This window comes from Myiozetetes cayanensis, unplaced genomic scaffold, assembly GCF_022539395.1.
Source record: "Myiozetetes cayanensis isolate MyiCay16 unplaced genomic scaffold, myiCay2020 scf29, whole genome shotgun sequence".
Classification (NCBI taxonomy): Eukaryota; Metazoa; Chordata; class Aves; order Passeriformes; family Tyrannidae; genus Myiozetetes; species Myiozetetes cayanensis.
The window spans coordinates 4167471-4191126 of record NW_026087510.1 but is presented as its reverse complement, the minus strand read 5'-3'; the positions used below and the strand labels follow the sequence as shown (position 1 = coordinate 4191126).

Genomic DNA, 23656 nt, shown 5'->3' with positions numbered 1-23656 from the left:
ACTTCTCCTGACAAAATCCCCATCCCCTGGCAGATGTCTGAATCCCTGCCAGATCTAACAATGTGGGACCCACTCGCTGCCACCACGCACTCGGGGCTCATTCTCTCGGCACAGTGGGGTCATATATACATATTAAACAACCCCTTTTCTTCCCCCACCATCCCACCCCCCTTCAGTCCCTGGTGTGCACGTTCCCAACCCAGACATTCAGATGCAATATTTTCACCTTTACTTTCACCTTCTGCTTATGGGGAGATTAAATCAAGGCCTGAAGTATTTGTGCCTGTTGACCTTGTCCAAGACAGAATTTAACTTGGTGGGTTTGGGTTGGTTTTTTTTTTCCCTGTCCCTCGATTTGGGTGCAGGAAATCCACCCCTTTCTTTAAGCCCTCCTTCCATCTCTCACAACCTCAAATCCTCTCCTGCTGATGGACAGCTCAGTAGGATCACTCAACACCTGCTTTTTGCTCCTTTTGTGCCCCGCGTTTCACGAGAGGAGGATTTCCATCCTCACACGAGGAATCCAGTAATCTACAGGAAAAGCCAATTTCAAGGTCCCTTCAAACCATTCCAGGATTCTCTGACTGAAGGGTTTTACTCAGCATATTCCAGAAGGGAAACCCAAAGTGCCCTGAAGAGCATCACCTCTGCTTTACACCCAGGAGAAGCGATTCCTTGTCCCTGTCACTGCCAGGCCACGGTGCCACCCCATCCAGGAGGAGCATCCCCACGTGTTGGGAATGCATCAAACACTCATTCCCTGCCCCAGCACTCCTATTCCTGGGAGGGGCTGGAGCCCCTGTGCTGGGGAAGGGGTGAGGGTGCCAAACAAGTCCCACGGGCTTTGTCTCAGCTCAACCCTAAGATGCAAATGGGGGACTGTGACTAATGCTCTTGACAGGGCAGAAAGAGGGGACAATGTAAGAAATCTGGAAAAAAAAAAGGGCAAAAAAGCAAGAGTTGGACTCTGAGCATCATGTGGAGAGACTGGGCAGCAGGAACAACTCTACTGGTTTCCTCCACTTAATCTAATGACAGTCTCACTCTCAAGACTTTTATCACAGCCAGTTCTGGCAGCGTCCCTTCCTCTCGGCTCCAAGTGACACTCTGAGGGCATTACCGACATAGGAGAACACCATAAAGCTCTAATTGCTAAATTTGGGTTCCAAAGCAAGTGAATTTGTGCCACTGCACAAGTTAGAGACTGAAATGTGTATTTTAAAAATGTCCTTTGGGGTGTTAGTGGTCACACAGCCCCCCTGAACCTCACTCCCTGAAATTCAGAGGAGTCTAGTGTTGCCTCCCCTCATTATTTCTCATTTCTCCTCCACAAATCTACTGGAAAGTGGAAAATTTGACTCACCTGACTGCTTGTCTTTGTTTGGGAAGGGCCACCTAAAAACAAAAATACCAAATCAACAAGTTAAAACCATTCCTTTAAGATTTGGGGTTTGCCCTGACAAGTAAGGAAAAAGTAGAAATCATCATTAAAAAACAAAAACAAAACATTATTTCTCACATTTTAGAGCGTTTTTAAGGTAAACAAAAGCACACAAATAAACATTCCCTTTTCCCTTGCCTGCTCAGTTCCTTTGTACAGAGTGATGCTCCAAGCCCAAAAAGGAGGAGTCTGAGCACCCCAAACATTGAGGTCCCCACTCTTCCAAACAGATGGAATGAGGTTTAAGGTGTTGTTGCAGCTTCTGAAGGAGATTTTCACTTCTACAGCAGGGCCAGGAGAAGGGATCATGCCACCCCACTGAAAGGAACAGCTCAATAGTGGGCAAAGATCTGCACCTCTGCTCTCCAAATCCATCCTGAGCACAGGGACACGACCGTGTCTGCACAGCCTGAGCATCTTTCCAAGGAAAAACAGAATCCATAGGTCTCAGACCACTAAACATCAGTAAGACAGGGCACTTGCAAGGGCACCAATATGGAGAGAAAGTTGAACAGCAGCAAGAAAAATCACTTTAAACTGAAAAGACAATAGGTTTAGATTGGATATATGGAGGAAATTGTTCCCTGGGAGGGTAGGCAGGCCCTGGCACAGGTTGCCCAGAGAAGCTGTGGCTGCCCCAGCCCTGGAAGTGTCCAAGGCCAGGCTGGATGAAGCCCTGACAACCTGGGCTAGTGGAAGGTGTCCCTGCCCATGGCAAGGGGTAGGAATGAGACGAGCTTTAAGGTCCATTCCAACCCAAACCACTGAGTGATTCTATGATGAAAAGCTGAAGAGGCAAAAACACACTGAAACCCCTGCAGATGCAGCACCAGGTACTTTTTCATGCATTCCCAGTTTTGGGCCCTAACGTTCTCAGAGGAATTTCTAGTGCTGAGGTTGACTAAGTGGGGCTACATTTTTGTTTTGGTTGCAAATTGGAAGCCACTATTTTTATCCACAAGTCCCCCAAAGCATCTGTTTCTCTCTAGCTATTTAAGATTTCCTTTTATAAGACCTAGTTAGAGGTATATCATTATTTTTAAACGTTACTCTTCGCAGTCACACATTTTATCATCATTACATGTGTCATTATCCGTGCATTTGAACTGGGTAATTCGAAGATGAGGAGAGAAAATCCTTGCAGGGGGTCTGAGAGCTACTTCCCCTTGAGCAAATATTTTGGGATAATTCCTCTATCTGGTGCAAGCAACCCCTTCACAGGTCATGCTTTAAAAGTCATCTGGAGAAAGGAACTGTCTGGGAATATCCATTCAGAATAGGCTGAATCACCAGCAGAAAAGCAGAACACCCCATTTGTTTCTAATTTCTAGCCAAGGCACAACCATCTAGAAAAATCTGCAAATATCATTTGCTTTGGCTGGGAAACGTATTCACAGCAAATTCTGTTTCTTCCAAGGAGTAAAAATGGGGATATATCAAACTGTTCCATGGCTGGACTGCAAGGTAGAAGACCCCATGTCTTATTTAATGAGCTACATGGAGTCACAATTACAGCAGACCTGAGAGAGCAGCAGTTTTGGAACCACTTAAGGGTTCATGTAATGTGATGTAAATGCAGCTCAGGTCATTTAATTCAGGAAGGCACTTCCATTCTTGCAGTTTCTCTGACAGACCTACCTTGCTCCTCCTAATAGCTGTGGGGATTCTTTATTGCCTAATCACTGATGGCCCCAAGTGACAGGAAAGCAAATGAAAACTACTCCAATCTCCTCCTAGAGCAGGGAAAACACACCTGAGAGGCCAGGTCCATCATCCTGTTCCAGGAGACTGTCAGGCACCAGCAGTGGGATGCTATCACAACATGGACAAAGTCTCACCAAAAGAGATCAAAAGTCTCAAGCTCTGGGTCCAGACACGGGCAGGAGTGATGTTTGGAACTTCACTCCAAAGGGAGTAATGAAACCAGGACACAAGATATGTAGAATTTCAGTTCCTGACAAGCAACAGCCCAAATGTGAGCTAAGACTGTGCTGGGCTTGATGTTGTACTTGGAGTAAAAGCTGCTACACTGCCCAAGAGCAGGTCAAGTGCATCAAATGGTGAACAAAGTCACACATTATGAATGGGTTGGGTTACATTTTTCACACCTGTCAAGGCTTTCCAGCAAGGAATTTTGTCCTCTGTATGGACATCCATATGAAATCATAAAGAGAAAAAAAAAAAAAAAATCTAAATACTTCCATCTTGAAACCAAAGCTGTAACAAAGAGACCAAGCTGAGCAAAGGTAAATTTTAGCCAGAATAGCAATGGATCATCAGCAGGAGTGGGAACAACCTCAGTGGGTGGGGAGGTGGGCCAGCCCCTGGACAACCACGTTGATCAGGACCCAACACCTCCTGGTGAGCACGGAGAGTGCACTTTTCTCTCCCTCAGGCTGCCCATCCCTCCCCAGAGCTGCCCCTGCCTGCCGTGTGCCCTCTGGGGAGAACATGTGCACACACCTACACATTCCTGCTGCATTATTCCATGCAAGGCTCATTCCCTTGGCCACTGGTGCACTGAGCTCCCAGCTAATCAACCCTCTGAGAGCCAAGGCAAAGACAGAAATGCTTGACTGGCACCTCATCAGGTATAAATCACGGGGGAAAGGTGCTGCTGTTGTGTTTCTGGGAGCCCAACCTTCCAACAGGGAACACAACCACCCAAAACAGGACAACTGATTCTGTAAACTGCTCTGGACAGGCAAAGCAACAAGTAGGTACAAATTAATTTAGCAGAAAATACATATTGGCACATCTAATGGAAGCCTGCAGTAACTGTCCTTCCCTCTCCCCTCCCCTCCTAACACGAAGCTGGCAAATGTCCATGTCAGGTACCAGGGAGACAAACCTTCATCCCAGTCTTCTCCATCAGATTGTGACTGTCCTTTGCAAAGAACTTCTTCAAAGAAGAGGATTCCAATGATCAGAACTTACCAAAATACCTGCTCACAAATATGGTTCTTCACCCTCCTTTTAGCACTGCTGGTGGACATTCATTCCTTGGGCATCCAACCAAACCCAGAGAAAAATGTGCCCTACCTTCATTTCCTGGTGTTGCCACCCCTCAGTCCCTCTGATCCAGGCTGTTTCTCATTGCCACCAGGCTCAGTAAATAGCATTAATCATCCTGTCCTTCAAACTTGCCTGAGCTTTTGTGCCCTTACCTTCAAACTTCAAAGGGTTTCCCTCTCGTAGGCACACAGGGCTGAAGCATTATTTTAACCCTACAGTTAAGGCTCTCAGAAAATCACTTGCACCATCGAGGAGGAGCTTTCAGTGCTACCAGTTCACTGCTGAAATGGTGAGAGCAGAGCACGGGGTTGGAGCACAGTGATTTTCAGGAGCTCACAGAGGAAGTGCACAACAGAGCCTGGAATTTATCTCACATCTCTTGGCCCCAGTCCAAATGCTTAAACCACAACATCATCCTTCAGGCCTGGGACACCAACTAAATCTTTAACCCTCGTACTGTAACATCCTGAGGCACTTTTAATAAGTTTTGAAGCAGAGGTGGCCTCCAGCCTAAGGCAGGATCCTGCTCTGACTGCCCAGTGCTCAAAGACAAGCCCAAGTTTGGGACCTGTCTGTTGGATGACAGTCCACGCTGGCTTTAATCTCTGATTTGGGCATTTCACACCCTGGACACGATACAACACTGACATATTTCTGCCTCAGCTGTGCTCTGACAGTTTGCTGGGCTCTGAAAACAGGGAGGGAGAGTTTTCCAGATTCAGTATCTTACTGAGGGTGTGTCCCTTGCCACCCCTTCCCTCTACAACCTCAAAAGGGAGAAAAAAATGGAACAATCAGAACTTTAGGAAAACTGCAAAGCAGCGAGCAGAATTTAAAAATATTTTGGGAAGGGAATGTTGAAGCACAAACCAACGAGTTTTCTTGGAGAAGATTTGTGGGGAGGAAAGAGGGAGGTCTTCTGCTGCTTTTAGTAGGTATAAAAACCTTGTCACCCCATTTTCCTTCAACACAGACCCAGACAGAAAACAAAGTGAAATATGCTGATTATCATAGGAAGAGTGATGTCTGGGGAGGGAAGGAAGGTGGAGTAAGAGACATGTGTCTACATGCCCACCACCAGAGCAAGGAGGGTTGAAGTGAAGCAGATACAGATGTGAAAACAGCCAGTCTTACTGGGGCAGGACACGACCCTCAGGGCCACCTGTCCACCTCCTCTTCAGCCTGGGAGTTGAGAAGGACCAAGTGACACCAGTGGGGTCACAGCTCAGCACACCTCACAGACCACCTGATGGGGAAAACATCTACCCCTTTCAGAGGGAAACTGCTCCACCACTTCAGCTCTTCTGGTTGCATATCCCCCTCAGAACAGAGCACAGGCAGAGCTTGATCTCATCTCCATTTCCCAAATCTAGGTCACCTCAATCCGTGGTTGCGCTGCCAGTGGTACCTCTAAGGGTTGCCACAGCCCTGTTTGAAGTCAGTCAGCAGCAAGTCTGGGGGCATTAGACAGCACCTAAGGAGCAAACAGAGAGGCTTCTTACGGCCCAGTCACAGAAGGGGTTGGATCACCCACACCTTCAGTGGTGTCTCACTTAGAACCAAAAGCCAAAAAAAATCCACCTTTCCAGCTCTGGACACAGCCACAGCAGAATGCATCATTCCTGACTGCCAGGCTATTCCAGTCTGGCTGCAGAACTCATCTTTGGTAAGAGGAAACAGGGATGGAACAGGCTGAGAAAGTGGTTCATTCACACGCTGCTGTCACACTTCCTGGAGGTATCCTGGTGTCTCTCTCTGAGGCACCTGCAGATCTAAGATCAGCACAATGAGGGCTGAAACCAGCCCTCACAATTCAACAAATGCAGCCTTTTCCCTCTCCTTGCTCATGTGGGATTGTCCCTTCAAAGGATGAACGCGCAGAAGACGCTCTTGTTTGTCACAGCAACATCCCCTGCTGCGAACCAGAAGAGGGAGAAGAGCTTTCAAAACCTGCTTTAGATTAGGAAGAGACAGGAGAAATAAAAAAAGAGCATCTGACACCGAAATAAAACTATTTTGGTCACTGCCATATCCCTTATTCTAAATGAAGCAATTGTGGGCTCCGTTTGTTTTGCATTCGTAATTAGCAGACGGAACAGATGGCAAAGGCGTCACTTAAAGCCACACGTCCGACAAAATAACCCAGGCTGCCAGTGCAGTTTTTCACTGGGAACAAGGAATACTTTCCCTTCTCCTTCCCATTGAAATGTATCCTGGAGAAAGGAGGCCAGCAAACGTCTGCATGGAGCAGGGGATTCACCGCAGAAAGGGATCCATTGTGCTCTTGGAGTGTGCTGATTGCTGGCTGAGCGAGGGAGGAAAGGGCAGCAGCGAATGGATTGCTAAGGGAACAGAAAATAGGAATGGAAACTAGGGATGCACTGCCAGCAACACAACGAGGGGCTCAAATGAACATATAGTCTCTCCTCCCTTCAGTCTCGTGGTTCAGGCATAGGCTGGAGCCCGGGACATCTGTGTTACATTTAAAAGACAGATGAATTGGAGACTTCATCAGTGAAAGTATCTCTTGTCCCACACTCATACCTGACCCCTTGTGTATTAAAGGTGCTTCTCCTCTTCATACCTTTCTCCCTATAGGGATACTGGAAAACTCACTGACAAACTCTCCATCCCTGGAAGTGCCCAAGGCCAGGTTGGACAGGGCTTGGAGCAACCTGGGCTGGTGGAAGGTGTCCCTGCCCATGGCAGGGGGTGGAACAAGATGATCTTTAAGGTCCCTTCCAACCCAAACCATCCTGTGATTCCATAAGACAAGCAAGGTACAAAGTGTAATGCATCACCCACTGCACGTGGACAGTTCACAGCCACAGCCAGAAATTCCACCAGAAATCTGGAGCATAAAACACACGTGTGCCACTCACAACCTATTTCCTCTGCCTCAAGAACAGGGAAGGAACAGGATCAAAAAAAAAAAACAACAAATCCCATTCTACTTGCTAAGAACATCGAGGTCTTGGTCTATTGGGCAGCACTGCCCTTGTGACCCAGAACACAGGTATGTGAACATCTCAGAGGAAGAACTTCCCAGGGGAATCTCTCCTGACAGCCCATCTTGTGTGACAAAAACCTCCTCCAGAGCCCCAACAATTTAATCCCGGTGAACATCCCCGCCTCTTGGAAAGAAAAAGGAGACATGGATACCAACAGAGCTTCATTCCTTTTATAGCCCTGTGAGGTCCTCAGCCACATCAGCCTTGCTGATGGGCCACAAGAGGATTTTGGCACCCTGTTCCCTGAGCACCATGGATAAGCTGTTCCCAGCACGCATGACTGAGCAGTATCAGGACACAGACCGATGGGCAATATAATAAACATCGGGAGCTTTGCCTCACTCCTGTTGCAAACAGCTCCTAATGGTGAGCTTCCAAAGCCACTGCAGCTTGAAACCTCCTCTCTGATGCTATTAAGATGCTAATAATTGTGAGTCTTGTCCAGCTATTGCAGCCACAAGCCTCTCTCAGATACTCCAAGCGTGCTAATAACTGCGTGCCTCAATAGCTGCTGTGGAGTAGAACTCTGCTCTGTGATGTTGTAAATAGACTAATAATGATGCTCAGCTGATCCTCAGCAAAAGAACAGCCTAGAGAAAGAGCATGGATCTCTAGGAAAGAGCACAGGCTTAGGGAGAAAGGATAGGGGCCTTGGAAAGAGCACAGACCTAGAGACAGAGAGAGGTGAGTCCCCACGAAAGCACACGGAGCCAGGACAGACCTCAGCAGCACCCAAAGCTACAATCTCCACCTCTTCTTCCTGGTCAAAGACACCTTCCAGAAAATAAAAGCCTCTCTGGGGGAGAATATATTGAATAAATCCCATCTATCTATGCAATATCATCTTCCAGACTTTTTGTCCTCCCTGTTGTGTAGTGAAGCCTTCACTTTATTTTCACTCCTTTCCACAGTTACCTGAACAGAGAGCACTGGGCAAGAAACAGGCTCATCCAAAGCATCACTGGGACTTCCCTCCAGCTTCAGCCTCAAATGACATTTGCTTTTTGTCACCTCCACCAGGTCTAATCTCCCTGCTTTTCCCAGCTGCTCCATAATCCAAGAGAAGCACCCCTATGCCAAGCCATCAGGACACACAGCCCAGGGGCGCAGCTTAATGCCCTCCAAATTTAGAGCTGGACATGGGTCCACTGGCATAACTTTTAAACATTCAGCAACTGCTCTATATTAGGAAACTGCTCCACAGATACCCCTAAAACTGTTTTGCATCTACTGGGAATTCCCTTTAGACTTGAAAGGGAAGGAATAGCTGCTGTCAGTGCACGGCCCTCACCATTTCTGCCTCTCCATGAAAACTCCACAGGGGTTACAACCCTTGCAGGTAAAATCCACACTGTGAGAAATGTGCCCCAGTGGTTTCAGGCTCATTCCACAAAATGGCTCAGGTTCCCTACACAGAAATCTGGGGGTCTGAGGTGCCCAAGAGAGCAATTCTCAAAATACCAGACTCAAGTCTTGGCTACCCAGTGTGCTGAAACACACACCCTGCTCATCCCTCTGCATAAAATGCAGTGACCACAGCAAATTACATGCAAAGGCCTGAAAGAAGGTGCCACCACCCTCCATTTCTGCAGCAGACCAGTGGAGAAAGGACCAAGGAAATAAAGAAGAATGTGTCACCCACCCAAGCTCTCTGAACCTTGCAAGCAGTGCTTTAACCACCTGGCTGCCAGCTGCTTCTAGTGCCATGACTGACTCACTACACCTCCTGCTAAAATTGTGGGGAAAGAAAGATGGAATTCATCTTGGAGTGGAATTCCCACATTTTCAGTGGAAAAGGTGGACTCGGTGCAGAGCACAGCTCTGTGATGTGCTGCCTGTGGCAGAGGGGAAACCTGGGCTCTGATCCCTGCTTCAAGGACAATATATTCTGCATTAAATACCCAGCAATTAAAATGCACAACCAGCCCTCAAAGCTGCAGTCTCATTATAAATAGTCACTGAAATAAAACAATTCACCAGTCAAATCATTCCTACCACCGCTGGAGGAGGCAGGAAGGTGAATACCCACCCCAAGACCTTGCCTCTGTCAATACATAGCTATTCATGCAAAGCAGAACAGCACTAATGCAGGCTGGAATTCAGCACACATTCCTGCAGGCTGGATGGGGTTCAAATTTCCTGGAGGTAGGGAGGTAACCGAGCCGGGGTGTCCCACATCTGAGGTGACCACACGAACCTCTGAGACACACGATGGAAAGAAGCTGCTGCTGCTGCCTCCCACTCCTCCTTCATCTGGGTAAACCCAGCCTTTGAAGCTCTGCATTTCCCCAGAATCACATGGAATGGTTTGGGGTTGGAAGGGACCTAAAGATCATCTCTCTCCAGGCAGGGACACCTTCCACTAGCCCAGGTTGCTCCAGCCTGGCCTTGGACACTTCCAGGGATGGGGTAGCCACAGCTTCTCTGGGCAACCTGTGCCAGGGCCTCCCACCCTCCCAACGAAGGATTTCTTCCCAGTATCTAATTCCTGATATCTCATCTGGTTAGAGTGCTGATAACACCAAGGCTGTGGGTTTAATCCCTGTATGTGCCACTCACTTCAGAGTTGGACTCGATGATCCTTGTGGCTCCCTCCCAACTCACAGCATTGTGTGATTCTATAACCTAAAATCTAATCTAAACCTTCCAGTTTGAAGCCATTCCCCCTTGCCCTATCCCTGCCCTGTTTTGCTTTGTGAAAGCTCAAGGCAAAGATATTATGCTAAGCACGAGGAAAGACATTTTGTGAGGGTAAAAGATTTCCTTTTGGGTTGGCGGGGGAGTGGAGATTTTTCTCCATTAACTTTCCGATTCTCCCCCTGATCTCCCTTACTCCCTCCCCCCTAAAAATAGCCCATTATTCACACCACCCAGGAACAGATTAATCCCACTGAAGTCAAGGGTAGCTCTAAGACTTCTGAAAACTTGGTTCACTTCTAATTTAGGCACCAGTGAATTCAGCAGATTAACAGGTGTCAACATATTCATGCCCAGGGCTTAATCAAAGCAAAAGGCACTTGGGCCCAGATTTCAGCAGGAGCAGAACAAAGCTGGGATGGTTATTCCATGAGCACACACACGTTATTCACTGGTTCACAAGCCACATTATCATGTTATCTACACCCATATGTGTTACTCACTGTGCTGCATATGTGCACTCGATATTTAATCTGCAATGGCACTCGGGGACATCAATTAGACACGTGTTATGTCTCTTAGAACACAGAGGAGGAGAGGAAATGAGGAATCTCCGTGCACACAGAGGTGTTTCAAGCCCCCCAAAGGTGAAGCCCTTTACAAATGGACTGGCTGGGTCAAGTCACCTTTGTGCACAGAGCTCCTCTGAGCCTTAAGCACTGCCCTACCCTTCCTTCCCAGTGGGAATTTTACCTGGGATGTGCAACACCTCTCACTTCCACAGCATTAATTTCTGCCCATAGGCAAGATCCTCAGAAGTGCCATAAAATATGCACTTACCTCATTCCTACTGTCTAATCATAATTTCAAGAGAATGAGGTAACCAAGCTCACCACCAGTAAATTTATCATCATTGTTCAACCCCAGTTTCCTCCTTTTTTTTTTTTCATTATTAAATTAAACCTGTTCACATCTCTGCTCCTGTGTTAATGCATTTATGGCACTCTGAGTAACGATTCCCTCAGTGGGAGGCTGTCTGAATTCCCCTGTGAATTCCAAATATCCTGCTGCAAAGACACCAACCTGAGATGAGGTGCCTGCAGCCAGTTCCCAGCTCACAAAAGAAAGGGCCATGTACCACTGTTTGCAGTGCACAGGCTTCTGGAAACTTCTACACAAGGCACCTTCCTGACACAGGTCAGGTGGGTTGAAGTCTCCCAGCTGTGCTTTTTCCACTATTTATTTCTAAGCTCAGGCAACCAGCTGAGCCATCCTCACAGCCCCTTGAAAAATCAAGATTTTTATCGGATTTTGCACTTCTGAGCACGCTGGAAAAGCCTCAGATCTGCAGAATACCAGTGGTTTTGACAACCAGACTCTGCCATTGCTTGGGGCTTGCAAAATAGGGATAAACAAGTACCCTGATCCCAACATTAAGACATAATTTCTGATTAACAAGTTGAAGGTTCCTTTGGCTTCCTCTCATCCTGTTACTATAAATTCCTGCCCAAATTTCTCAGGAGGGCGGAACTTGAATCCATTCAGATGTACCCATGCAGTCATAAATAAAATAATAATTAATAGGTTACTTAGATAAAGGCTTTCCATCTTCCAGCAGAGGAAAGTATTAGTTAATTAATCATCAAGTTGGCATTAACTTATCTTTTGGCACCTGCAATAAAATGTAAATCTGAAACGAGTGGGGGGTGGTGGCGTGTGGAAACAAAGGAATAAGAAGCTAACAATAGTTTTGGAAATGGATGACAAAATCCAAATGTTCTGCCTCACTGCTGCTAAATTAAGAGCTGTGTTATCAGTGCAAAGATTAAAAAAAGAGAGATTTCCCTCTGAACCTTAAGCCACACTGTGGAGCTGCACAGGACACCACAGCAGCAGCGGAGACAAGAGGATTCACTCACCCTGAAAATGAGTGGAACTAAAAAAGAGGGATCTGCTCAGTTCTTGATTTCCCCAAACTCAGTTCTATGGAGTAAAAGCAGAAAGAATTCGGGTGTTAATTCTTCCAACCCACCTTTGCCTTCAGCCCTTTTTGCCCAAAATGCCCTTTTTTTTTTTTACACTAAGTATAAAATCTCACCAGTGATATCCTGGCTTTAGTTGACCACTACTCTGGGAATTATTTTAATGTGAAAAGGTCAGAAAAACTGTTGTCCCACCTTCCATCAGAGCTGCTGAACAGAGACCAAAGATCCTCAGATGGAACTGCCTTTTCTCCAATTGATTTTTTTTTGGTTTCCCTTGAGTAAAACTCACTCTTTTCAGGGAAAGGCCCATTCCACAAACACGTGCACAATGCACCAATTAATGCTTTGCAACACACAGTTCAAATGAAAACCATTACAGCTGGCACTTTTACCCCAAATCCAGATGAGAAGCGGCGAGGGAAATGATCACACACGTTTCTTCCTCAACTCCAATTAATAAACATTTGGTTCAGTTTCATGACAAACGTTTTGCAACCACCTGTGGGTGTTTCTTTGATCAAAGGAACTGCATTCCTTCCTGCCCAGGCACAGGCAGATCCCTGCCTGGTAAAGGAGGCAGAGGATGGGTGTGCTCCTTGCTCCTCCAAAAAGCCATTTTGCTACCAAATTAATTGGGAACAAGGGAAGGTAGAAAGACTCCCTTGAACTATCTGTGCTCCTGCCTTTAATTCAATATATTCTAACCAGAATTAGCCTACCAGGAGTCCTCCTATCATCCAAGACTCTCTGGAGTCTCTAAACCCAGTGCTGGCAGAAGGGATGAAGGCACCTGACCCTGGGCAGCTCCAGAAATCAAGATATTCCTCAAAGCCAGGTTCAACACCCAAAAATCAATGTATTTCTAATCAATGAGTCTCTTCAGGCACCGCACAGAGCCCACAGCTCCTCAAAGAGCCCCCACGACCCACCCCAACGAAAACATCATCCTTGCACAGGCCTTTTAGACCCTGGGTGCTGGTTTGTTTTGGTTTTATTGTTTTCATTAATTTCATCTCAAGGACGAAATCAGATTTTTTTATTATTATTATTATTTTTTATTTCCCCCCCCCCTTGTTTTAAACGTGGCTGGTTCTTTGACGAGCGAAGAGCATTGCGATCCGCAAGCCAAAACACGCTCCCCCTTCATTCACAACACCGAGCTGCTCGGCGTTAAACAGCCGATTATCATGAATGAAGTGGGTGTAACTTCCTTGAAATCCTCCAAAGACCTGTCAAAGCACAGCTACTGCAGCTCAGTTGTGGGTTTTGCTTTTTTTTCCCTCCTGGAAGCGCCCGGGATCGTCGCTTTAATTGTTCCACTCCGAGCCCGGGATGTGCTCGCCCCGCTTTCAAAGCAGGCTCGGGGGTTGTTTTTTATTTTTGGAGGAGGGAAGGGGGAAAGGAGCCTCGGGATAAGGTTGGAAAGTTGGGCTCTGCCTCGACCATCAGATGTAGATTTTTTTGGAATCTAAATTCGGCTTCGTCCGTTTAAAAGTGTGGCAGACAGAAGCTTACAAATCAAAGCCCTGGCCTGTTTTGCATGGATAATCAAGAGCCTCTGGGTCTTTCTCCACTTAACCTTGAAGAGAAGAGGACTGATTTTATGGTAATGTCCTGGCCAGGGACTTGATAAATTTAAATTTGACTCCAGGTCTGCCATTCTCCACCCCTTTTCCACCCTTTTGGGGCTGCCCCAGGGTTGTCACTTTAAAAACACGCTGATATTTGTAAACTGTGATGCTCTTTGAGCCCAAGGACTGAAAAACCACACTAATAAATAACCATACATTCAATCTGTGCCTATAAACTTGTCTAGATAAAGATCTTTCCAAGGATGACCATTACCTGGAACAAAAACACCTGCAGGATCCCAGCTATTCATCTTATCCCACTTCAGGACACCAATGGATGGATCTTGGCCAGCGATAAATTGTGATCACACCCCTGGCTTTGGTGGACCCACCAAATATTTGATCCATGCCTGACCTCTTGGCTTTTACAGCCTGGCACCTTAGAGAGGGTTACAGAAAACCCACTGAGGAAAAAACAAAGCCACAAGGACTAACACACTTAACAAGGATTAATCTCAGGGAACACTGGGAAAAGCGGCACCAGTGAAAACTATTAAATTTTCTGTATTCCAACTCAGATTTTCTGCTAAATCTCATTATCTCGCCCACAACCAAAACAAGAACAACAAATCTTGACAGTAGTTTCACAACAACAGTTCTTACACATCTTTTAACAGCTCTAACACTAACAAAGGCTGGTGCTTTGGGGGGAAAAAACCCAAAAAATATAAATATTTGTCCAGCATTTTGGAAATCTCCAGACTGGTAGCACGTTGCAGCCAATTCCAGAGCACAGCACTGCTTCCCACCTGATTCCTTTATCACAAACAGGGGGTGCCAGCCTGGGAGCCTCCACATTTGGCTGGATGTTTGCTGGAGGTGCCCACAGCACCACCTTCCAAAAAACCCACATCTCTCCCTCGCCCATCAGCCAATGGAAACCACAAGACCACGTCCCCCAGGGATTATCCTGCTCCCATTAAAAACCAGCAAGAATTCTGACACCGGTCGAAAAAGCAGCGAGAGCTGGCTGACACACCAGCAGATCTGACAGGTTGCATTTTCATTCTCATTACTATTACGGGCACGAGGATTCATTTCTATTTATCTTTAGCTGGCATTCAGTCCTGGATTTAAACTGCATCTGTGGTTGCATTGCTGTGAAATGTATCACTACTATGACTCACACGGCAAAGGACACGTTTGTAAACTGACCCACCATTGACAAAATCCTCTCTTTCTTCGTTTGGAGGAGGCGAGATGAGGCATAGGTTCCTCGTCTGATTCATTTCCTGGGGAAATTTTTACTCCCTGCATCTTTTTCAGCCCTTACTCAGTCAGCAAGCGGCGAAGTGATTAATACAAACCCCATGCTTGACACAGAGTGGAAGGACTCATTCAAATTCTTTTAAAATCAGCGCTTAATTAATTGCTTAGAAAAACAACCCGGTGCCAAAAATGTGGGGGGTTGTTTTTTGGCGCTTTTTTTTGCCTTTTTTTCCCCTTTCCTTTTTTTTTTATCCCCTCCCCCACCCCCAAGTTGAGAAAGCTTTCTCAGTTGAGAAACTAATTACAGGCAACGGCACACAGCGAAATGCACGAAGGACAAAATCTGGCACCTTTTGAAAAATCAGCCCCTCGGAAGGAAGAATTAGGAACCTGGACAGAGCTCCAGGCAGCTTCTGGCGCTCCAGCTAATTCACTTACATCCAGCTCTGCTCCTGTACCCCAACACTGCAGAAATCCTGGGAGAGCTGGGTTATCTAAAGCCTCACGCAAAACACAGACAACGATCAGCAAATTAAAACTGCCAGAAATAAAAGATAAGCCGGAGAGAGCCCTGTGGAAACTGCTGCAAGTTTCTTGACAATTTTTATCTACCTGATTATTCGTATCAAGACAGTACTAACCAAGTCCAGATCGGGATGGGCTTGGGAACAATCCCTGGGGCTTGGAAGGCTGTGCAGAACTTGGCACTCAGGATCAGGCTTATTTCTCCATCCTATCAGGGTGGGCAGTGCTAGCCTACAAAATTCGGGAGAAAAATGAGCATGTCCTTTCCCTTCATTTCTTCTCCCCCTCTCTCTCTCTGTCTCTCTGTCTCCACATTCTTCTCCTCTCGCCTTTTTCACTGCGAGCACTGAATGATGGGATTTTTGACATCAGAGGAAAGTCATCCCTTCTCCACTCCCCCAGCTCCTGGCTGCTTCCTCCTTAGACACGTCTGTCGTTTTGCATACTATATCCCCACTCAAAGCACGGGATCAGCTGATCCGACCGCGGCATCATCCAGCTAAGCATCCTAAATCCTGCCCAAAGTAGACCAGACTGACTGGTTCGCTCGCCCTGCCAGCCTGCCCCCAGCGAGCCTTTAAAGTACATTCTGTGACTGCTACAAAGCTGGCACCGACTATAGCAAAGTCATTGTTTAGTCAAGGTAAAGTGACCTCTATTTACTCAGACAACTCGGCTGCCTACAGGGAATAACTGGCTTGCAGATAAGTGAAAATGTGCTGGGAAAGTTTCCCTCTGGCTGGGCTGGTGCTTGCTACAATAAGCTAAATGTTCGGGCAGTTCATGCCCTCTCTCCTGCAGTTTCTTCAGCCCTTTGATTTATTATCTGCAGCCAGACAGCAAATGACCCCGAGTCTGTGGTGAGCCAAAGACAGATGAGACTTGTTCAACTAAGTATATTTTTTTTTCTGATCCCAATAAATACTCCGTTAATTATCACCAGCTGCCAGGCACCTGCCATAAGCTGTTTATTCGCGTATTTAAAGGATGGCTTTAACCAAATCGGGTCTTTTTCTGCTCATTTCCCCCCCCACACCTCCCTCAAATGACCGCAGTGCAAGTTAATTCCAGCTGCAGTGTCGGGGATGGCGAGCAGGGGAGGGTCAGCACGGTGGGACCTGAGCACCACCCCAGGAACCGCGTCTGCAGTGACTCAGCCGGGGCTCTGAGTCACGGAGCTTCTCCTGCTTCCTCCTTTCTCCGGGGGGCGGAGGTAGGAATTTCCTGCTGGCCCGCTGTCCCTGTAAATCACAACTTCCCGTTGCGGCAAACGCTGCTGGGAGGTCAGCGAGTGGGAGAGCTGGAGATGCTGCCCGGTTCCACCTGCTCTGGAGGAGTTCCTGCTCTCCCAGGCACTGGGAAAGCAGAGGAGTATCAAGCAGGACCCCGAGTCCTCTTGTTCCACATCATAGTTCGATTTTCCCTGGCAAACCTTCAGAGACCTGGCAACCTGTCTGGAGCTCCATGCTCTCCCATCCAGCAACCCAAAAACCCAATTCTCCTCTTACAAACACATGAACTGATACAACCCCGGGGATTTCTGTACCTTCCTTCAAGACAGCACCATAAATGAGAAGGGAAGCCCCAAACACCTGCATGGCATCACTTATTCCTGTGAATCTGAAGGTGAAAACCAAGACGTTTGGGGGAGGTTCTGGGATAAATCCAACCCTGTGAAAAGTCTTCCCAGCTGTCCTTCAGAAGAGTTGAACTGAATTACAGTTGCAGGTGGAAAGATTTCACTGTCACCAAAGAATCAAGAATGTGGATGAGCTGTGCCACGATATCCCTGAGAAAAGCCATGAGTAATTAGGAAGGGAAGGGAACATTTTGGCCTGGTGAAGATTGCCTTCCAGAGCAGATCCAGCCAGTTCCCTGATCAAAATCAGTGTCTGGAGTAAGAAGCTGAATGGTGGAAAGGAAAAGAGGGATGCTGGCAGAGATGGTGCTGAGCAGAATTCCTGGTCCCACTCCAGGGATGGAGTGACAGAACTAATTTTATCTTACACCAAAAACACGTGCAGGATGAAAAATGAGCTCGGCACACCATGACAGACAGCACTGATTCACTCCCAGGCTCACCTGGTACACAGCCACCTTGTACAGTCTTAATCACTTTTGGAGTAACTCTTAAATACCACACAGTGACAAATAATATTACACAACAACATTAACAGCACCTTCCACAATGGGATTATAATCCCTTCAGCTATGCTGGTATAGTTACATGACTTGCCAAAAAGTGGGTGGGGCTTTTCCACCTCGCTGTGTTATTTTTGTTCATGCACCTTTACACTGCTTTCATTTCATCCCCTTTAGGATGAAAATTATTGGGAAAATAATCCCAATACTCACACAAAGGCCTATGCAGGGAGATCCCCACTGCAGACCAGGGCTGCTAAAACCATTTCTGACACTGATACTGGATGGAGAGTCTCTGGATAGTCAACCCTGAACGGATTTTTCTTTTAAAAGTTTGTTTTTTGAGAGAGATCAAATGGTTCCAACTTGACTTTCACATCTTATCTGAAAGATGATGGCTCTTGGAGCATCTTTTGGGGCATAGCATGTCTAGGCATCAAAGACTTCTGTAAAAATTCTCCTGGGAGCTCTTCTGCCTACAGACAGAGGTATAACCACACACAATGACAAGGAAATTAAAACTAAGCAGCTTTTGACCAAAAGCAAGACACTCATTTTTATCAGCCCCTGGAAGCGCTTCTGAAGGACAGTGGGTGGCTTTCCATCACTCAATGTCTCAAAATCAAGGCTAGATAATTTTTTATCTAGACAGATGCAGTTCAGACAGGGAAGTCCTTTGACCAGCATTGCCCAGGAGGTCAGGGCAGACCCTGCTGAGGGTCCTGGCTGCCTCCACCACCTCCCCAGCCTGCCCAGTTCACCTCCTGCCTGCCCAGCACACAGCCTTGTTGTTCACAGTCAGGCTGTTTCCCCACGGATGACCAGACCTGACCCTGCTTAGATTACAAAAGTTAAAGGGTTCAGAAGTGAGGAAAACAGGAAATCCAAACAGTGAAAATCTCAGCAATAACGTTTCCTAACAAAGACCTTCAGATCTCACTCTCGGCCAACAGCTGTCTTGGTGACGTCCAGAGAGGACCATGTTTAGAGTGGTGAAGACTCTCCTTCTGCCATTTATTTTTACCCTGTTTATTTTTTCTATGCTGTGACATTTTCCTCCTTTTTAAAGCCTTGGCCATAAACGAGGGCACTAGTCCAGACCTGAGAAAACACACGTGAAACACACGTACCCCGTGGGCTCCGATTACAGGGGCCCATAGGATGGAATTCTCCCCGCAGAAACCCAAACCTGTGCACCACTTCAAACCCCCCCTCTGGGCCTGCAGACACTGCAGAGCCTTTTGATTTCAAAACATCTGGAATGAGATGACCCATAGCTTAATTTATTGCACCACCAAGTCCGGGGGCTGCGAAGCGACTCAAACCGTGATCCTGCGGGGAAAGCGCGAGCGAAAAAACTGGAAGAGGGAGGAGAGCCCAGTCGGGAAGGAAAATATCATGTTTGTTTGTTTGGCTGTTTCTGCATTTTCAACCTCGCCCAAATATCCTGACCTAATATCAGATACAAGCATGGCTGTGATACTGGGATGCTCTGTGGGCCAAAGCTGTGGGTGGCATAAATTGGCCTCGCTCCTGTGCCATTGGGTCATCAGTGGAGACCTTGTCTTAGTTCTTTGCAGAGGGTGCTGGGGGGAATTCAGGGAGGCCGAAGAGGCGTTTTTCAAGGGCCTGGTTGGTTTGCGTTCGAATTTTTAAATTTCCTCCGCTCGTTTCCTCGGAGGTGAAATTTGACTTTTCTCCCCGGCAGGGCAGGTTTTTTGCCATTACACTGCCATCTAGTGCTGCGAGTTCGCAAGGCAAAAGGAGCCGCCACAAGTTGGATGGGTCACCAACAGCAAGTGCCCGAGTCCGGCTATGAGAGGCAAGGAGGGGAGGCCAGAAGCGAATTAAATTCCACTCAACAAATAGAATTGCAAAATGCAACGCACTGTGGTGGCCCTCAACCACTTATGGTGGAACAGGAGATAACAAAAGGGGTTGCACAGAAGCTCCTCCATTATCCAGCTGTTCTCCATGGTAGGGGAGATTTCAGGATGTGCAAATTTGACACTACAAGGCTCAAAGCCCAGCTGATCCAAGCTGCTATTGCTCTACCAATTTATTCCTGCCAAGCAAAGCCTGCACAGAAGTTTTTCACAAGAACCGTGCTCTTGCAAGTGCCTTCATACCTCTGGCCATGTTTCTTCCAGCTATTCCTCGGTATAACTCCCTCCTGCGTTCAGCTCAGTTGTATCAGAACATCTGGGCCAAATTTATTCTCTTTGTAATTGATTTCAGTGGTTTCCACCATGGGCCATGGGTCTCTGTCCACAGCCATTACTCTGATCAGCATCCAAGAAAGGATTTTACTGAGCAAGCACGTCATCTCACTCACACAAAATCCTCCTGATACTCCCCACGCTCAAGGACTGGCCAGCAAACTTAAAACCTGGCATGTGAACCCGAGACAAACTGACCTTTAGGAGTTAAAAAAAAAAAAACCCAGTCCTAATGTTTTACTCATCTCGAGGATATTTGTCCTCAGTGGTATGTGTGTCAGAGGGCGTGAAAGTGAGAGTGTCTTGAGGTTAACAATTGTTCGTACTCGTAGTGGATGAATCATATGATAACACCACAGCAACATCCTGTATAATTGTCAGAAGCCTCTATTTCTGGCAGTGTGTCCCTGCTCTGTCTCATGAGCAAATGTTATTTGTGCTTTACTATATAAAACCAAAACCAAACAAAACCGTGCAACGGGACGCTCTGGTGCAGGCACCAGCCAAAATCACGAGTGCCTAATTGAGCCTTCAGTCCCCCACTCCAGTGATGAATTGTGTGATGAAGTTTAATAGGGCTGAGATGGATGTGTCTGCTCTTCAGCTGATTAGTCCATGAGCAACTCTCCACGTGTGAGTAACAATATTTGTGTTTCCTTAGCCACAACTCAGCTCAGTGGGACTATCACACACGGAGCTCGGGATGAGGCTTGGGAGGCACTGGGTGCTGAGGGAACAAGCACTGCACTGCAGGTCAGAACATTTATCTTTGCCTGTTTTTTTTTTTCTTCTGCATGACTACCAGTCACTCCCCTCCCTCTTTTTCCCCCCTCCTTTTTGTCTGTTCCAGACCTACAACCCACAGGCTTTGCTGCTCTTTGAGGACACCCAACTTGCTTTGCCAACCTGAACCTACTGCTCAGAGATGATCTTTGGGGTCCCTTCCAGCCCAAACCACCTGTGGAAAGCAACAGCACGGCAGGCAATGCCAGAGCATCCCAGATTTGGAGCAAACTCCTTGGGATGCAGGAAAAACACCCAACTATCAGCAGCACCTCCCCAGCACAAAGAGGCACCAAATCCCACTTAGATCCCAATTCTGGAGTTTCAAACACATCTCTACCCCCTAAACACCACAGCTGGGGCACCAAGGACTACACAGACAACATATCTGCATATACCCTATACATATTTGCATATATATTATTTAAATCCTGTAAAACTATCCATTTGAAAATTTCTAAACAATCATTTTGTTTCTCATTAGAAATAACTTTTTGGCTTTGACTAAATAACTCCACTATTATTAGTAGTATTTACTCCTATATAGCTTTGACTCCAGCTTTCTATTATATATTCATATATTAAAGAAAAATCCAATATTGATATAGAAACCTTTAAATCCATCTGTAGTGAATTCATATCACATTTTTTAAACAGTCAATATTTTGATGAAGTGGCAAATTCTGTTCCAATGTATTTTTTTTTCTGAAGGAGGAGAGGGACAGGTAGAGGAAAATCTTCCACCAGAGAATTTCAAAGTATGGGTCTGTTTCTTAAAATACCTGAATTTGAAATACGTTGAAAAAATTATCTTCTGTTTAACTCTAAAAACAACATATTTCTAAAATGCCACTAAGTTATTACCATTACTGTTTTCTGTTTTCATTGGAAATACTTTCAGTGTTTTAAGCACTAGTTGTAGCAGGAACTTACAGGATATTCCCACTAATAACAATGAGATTTTTAAAACAATCTGGGGGATTAGCCACACATCTTCCATTAAAACTAAAGCACCCTTGACTGCTTCACAATCTCATGAGATTACTTTGAAGAAAGTCTATTTAAAATTAAGGTAAAAGTGGGCCAATATCAGAGGGTGGGAGCTGAAACCCTTTTCATTGCAGGGGAAGAGGATGGGAACTTCTACATGAGAATTTCTCTGGATTCTGAATAGAATTAAAATGATTTAATGTTAATTAAAACGATTGAATTCTGGTTCAAAAAAACCCAATCAAACAGAAACCAATAGAAAAAAAAAACAACAAGCAAGCTAAAATCAAACATGTTGGCAACAGAAAGCAGAGACCCTTTATGAGGTCATATTTACTATACTGGCTTCAAATCTTTGGATCATTCACTCCCACCTTTCAAATCCCAAATCTTCACCTCAGCCTGGGTCTAACCCAATCCCAAAAATCAGACACCACCCCCTTGGGTTTCAACAAACCCCTCTCTGCAGGAGCAGCCAGGCTGAGCGTTCCTTGCTCCAAAATAAGGGAAAAAAAAATCCTGTCAAATTTAAAAAAAAAAAAAAAAAAAAAAAAAAAAAAAAATCTCTTCCCTGCTGCCTCCTCCTCATTTCCTGGCTGCAGCCAGAGCGGAAATAGCTACATTTCCTGAGCAAGGCTGTTCTCAAGGGAACCTCAGCCCCGTCTGCAGCAGCAGGGGCTGGAGGCTGGGGCTGGAATGAGCTCCGTGGATTTCCAGTGGGAGCTGGGATAGCAGCACTGAGGCATTCAGGCCCGGCAAGGGACACCCAGGATGATGAGGAGACAGGGGAGGCAGGAGGAGATGTGAGATGAGAGGAGAAAAATGTATTTTAAAGGGGGGGAAAAAAAGAAAAGAGAGAGAGACAGCGGAGAGTTGTGAGACACAGAGTGTTCAGTGAAGTCAGATGTAAATCCATGGCTCCACATTTTCAAGGAGTCTGGTTTATATTCTCTATATCCTTATTCTATAGCCTCAGTCTATATTCTGTATGTAGGGAGTCTACTTGGTCCCAATTCCTTCGAAGGGGGTGCTTATATATCCTTATTCCAAGTCCTTAGTCTATATTCTGGATAAAGGGAATCTATTGGTCCCAATTCCTTTGCAGGGGGTGTTTTCCTGCAAACCACAGTCACATTCAACAACAACAACAACAAAGGAATTTCTAAAGACAACATGAAGGGTTGGTTGGAGCAGAGCGGGGAGAGATTTAATAGCCCAGCGGGAAGGGGGAAGATGGATGAACAAAGATTACTTCTGAGAAACTCTGCAAATAGCTGGAGCAATTCACAGTCCAATAAAGCCCACGGGGAAAGCCTCATCCTTCCTTCCCACATTGGAAATCCATTCTTCCTTGGCATCTTGTGGCCAGGCAAGTCTCTAATTATCCAGGAAGGTGCAAAGCCCAAAAGAGCCCAAACACCTTTCAGGTGGTCACCTTGGATTGCTCTGGAAGCTAAACAGGATTTGGGGGTTTTTCCACATTATTGTTGCAATGTCCATGGGAAAAGAGGCTGAGACACAAATTGGATCCTATTCATCTTTCAGCTGTGACCCTCTAAAAGTTGGGTTTCCACTCTCAACTAATTGTTTTGGTGCTTCAGATTATAAATAAAGAGATACAGGCAGCTCTGGGGGTAAATCCACCAACCTCAAACACCACCTTGGTCTAGAGAGCTGGATTTTAGATGGCTGAGCTTAGTCAAGAGAAATCTCATTCACAGAGGCAGTTTAAGGAAAAATAAATTAAAAAAAAAATATATATAAGGGCCTAATTCCCACTGTAATTAAATAATAATCTCCAAAAATGGCCATCAGTGACCCAAGGTCACACAGTGAGTCTGTAGCTGTGACCCACGAGTTCCTGAGAGCCAGCCTAGTAAAAACCAGGCTTGGACTTGATCTCTGCATCATCCTACAAACAGGATGTCAGTTGATAAAACTGTGCCTCAACCTGACCAATACCTAACCCAATCAATCTGCTGAGCCTTTCCATTTTTCACCCACAAAACATCTTTGCTTTGGTAATTATCAATCACCCTTATGCAGAAAGGTTCCTCCAATTTTTTTT

At 46.2% G+C, this 23656-nt stretch overlaps 1 long non-coding RNA gene across 5 annotated transcripts in view; it reads right to left on the bottom strand.

Moving 5' to 3' along the window:
• The window catches only part of LOC126644059 (uncharacterized), a 77424-nt gene that overhangs the window by 31194 nt on the left and 22574 nt on the right, over nt 1–23656 (bottom strand). For 3 of the 5 annotated variants that reach the window (XR_007629846.1, XR_007629847.1, XR_007629845.1), the window contains exon 5: nt 1364–1395. This is a non-coding gene — a long non-coding RNA (uncharacterized LOC126644059). Of the gene's footprint in view, nt 1–1363; nt 1396–15367; nt 15779–23656 lie in introns of those variants that run through there. The other 2 variants (XR_007629848.1, XR_007629849.1) reach the window with 2 other exon arrangements.